The following is a 2,809-nucleotide window of genomic DNA, read 5'->3' as shown; positions in this document are numbered from 1 at the left end:
ACACATAAGCCCAGACAGTATAATGTACAGATGGAGGGGTACACGGTACTATTGCATGAAGAGCACAGCAGGTGGGGGCTCACTCAGGAACCGCAGACATATTATACGTGAGGGGGAGCAGATTATATGGCGTGCACTCTGAGTACTGTCAGACTGACACAATTACATGCAGATCCATGCAAATAGACGTTTCTGGGTGGTAGCTGAGGAGGGTGGCTACCAAACGCCGGTGTGTCTGTGTCAGCGACTAAAGATTGGTGTGGTCAATGGGGCGCCGACAGTGCGTCTTTGTATACACATCGGCAGATTTGCGCGGCAGTTGGTGAGCATCTCAAAACGACGCCTTCGGCCGCAGCATTAGAATAAAGCAGCAGTTTGCGATGAGACACGACCACAACTAATAATGCGTCCACCTCTGCGTCACCCCCATGGTGTCTGCGCCATATGTCTAAATCACGGCACAACGCGACCGATACCATCCATCAGCTCCCCAGCCCGGCTCAGACTTGTCACATATCTCTGCCGTGATCTATTATCAGCGCCATTTATAGCACAATTACTAACACGTTGGGGTATAAAAGGCAGTTTTTACCATTAATGTACTGTGCAAAGCATAATGTACATAACATATAAGACTTCATGAAAAGTAGGTCTCCTACTTAACCTTCATTGCAAAAACTAGTAATTCCCTTCAAACTACAACGTATGTTGTGAAATGAGCTGCACAGCTTAGTACATACACCTAGAAATCTTAGCATACTACACTGTGCAGCCCAGGGGATGGATGGAGGAAATACATTTCAATTAAATGGGAAACGCTCATAATTCATTCAAAACAGTGCTGCGGAGTTTAACTCATTCAGCCCAGGGGTGGAGGTCACATCAGTTAGTAATCCCCCCCCTCATGTCACAACCTGTCTATGTCTATAGTTACTAGCCCAGGCCCTGAGACGTCATCTGTCCTCTCTACAGTAACTAGCTGTAGTATAGTGGTATAAAGATCACCATGATGTCACATTATGCCAGTTCCAATGATCAGAACCACACTGGGATCTTTATGTGAAGCCATCGCTGGTTCCCAGAGTAACTGTCAGCTCAGATCATCTCCGTCCCTGTTATCAAGAAAGATTCTGAGTCATTATTTTCTTTTGCCCTTTGAGTGGGGTCACCCTGAGGAGCCCAATATGTCATCTCATACTGGAAGCAGATCCTTAGGGACCCCTAACCTTCAATACATTCAATCTAGTTACATAAGATCCTGGGAAGGACTTGTTCCTGTAAGTTCTCAGCATCTCTGTATATAGCGATGTATGTGACTGTACATTGCCCGGCTCCTGAATGTCCTACACCAGTGCCGTGTATTCCTGTATCTATGTGTATGTGACTGTACATTGCCCGGCTCCTGAATGTCCTACACCAGCGCCGTGTATTCCTGTATCTATGTGTATGTGACTGTACACTGTCCGGCTCCTGAATGTCCTACACCAGTGCCGTGTATTTCTGCATCTATGTGTATGTGACTGTACATTGCCCGGCTCCTGAATGTCCTACACCAGTGCCGTGTATTCCTGCATCTATGTGTATGTGACTGTACATTGCCCGGCTCCTGAATGTCCTACACCAGTGCCGTGTATTCCTGTAACTGTGTGTATGTGACTGTACATTACCCGGCTCCTGAATGTCCTACACCAGTGCCGTGTATTCCTGTATCTATGTGTATGTGACTGTACACTGCCCGGCTCCTGAATGTCCTACACCAGCGCCGTGTATTCCTGTATCTATGTGTATGTGACTGTACACTGCCCGGCTCCTGAATGTCCTACACCAGTGCCGTGTATTTCTGCATCTATGTGTATGTGACTGTACATTGCCCGGCTCCTGAATGTCCTACACCAGTGCCGTGTATTCCTGCATCTATGTGTATGTGACTGTACATTGCCCGGCTCCTGAATGTCCTACACCAGTGCCGTGTATTCCTGCATCTATGTGTATGTGACTGTACATTGCCCGGCTCCTGAATGTCCTACACCAGTGTCGTGTATTCCTGTAACTGTGTGTATGTGACTGTACATTACCCGGCTCCTGAATGTCCTGCACCAGTGCCGTGTATTTCTGTATCTGTGTGTATGTGACTGTACATTACTAGGCTCCTGAATGTCCTGCACCAGTGCCGTGTATTTCTGTATCTGTGTGTATGTGACTGTACATTGCCCGGCTCCTGAATGTCCTACACCAGTGCCGTGTATTTCTGTATCTGTGTGTATGTGACTGTACACTGCCCGGCTCCTGAATGTCCTACACCAGTGCCGTGTATTCCTGTATCTATGTGTATGTGACTGTACATTGCCCGGCTCCTGAATGTCCTACACCAGTGCCGTGTATTTCTGCATCTATGTGTATGTGACTGTACATTGCCCGGCTCCTGAATGTCCTACACCAGTGCCGTGTATTCCTGCATCTATGTGTATGTGACTGTACATTGCCCGGCTCCTGAATGTCCTACACCAGTGCCGTGTATTCCTGCATCTATGTGTATGTGACTGTACATTGCCCGGCTCCTGAATGTCCTACACCAGTGCCGTGTATTCCTGTAACTGTGTGTATGTGACTGTACATTACCCGGCTCCTGAATGTCCTGCACCAGTGCCGTGTATTTCTGTATCTGTGTGTATGTGACTGTACACTGCCCGGCTCCTGAATGTCCTACACCAGTGCCGTGTATTTCTGTATCTGTGTGTATGTGACTGTACACTGCCCGGCTCCTGAATGTCCTACACCAGTGCCGTGTATTCCTGTATCTATGTGTATG

This window comes from Taudactylus pleione, unplaced genomic scaffold, assembly GCF_031769625.1.
Source record: "Taudactylus pleione unplaced genomic scaffold, aTauple2 ptg001096l, whole genome shotgun sequence".
Classification (NCBI taxonomy): Eukaryota; Metazoa; Chordata; class Amphibia; order Anura; family Myobatrachidae; genus Taudactylus; species Taudactylus pleione.
Note: the sequence above shows the minus strand (reverse complement) of the source record.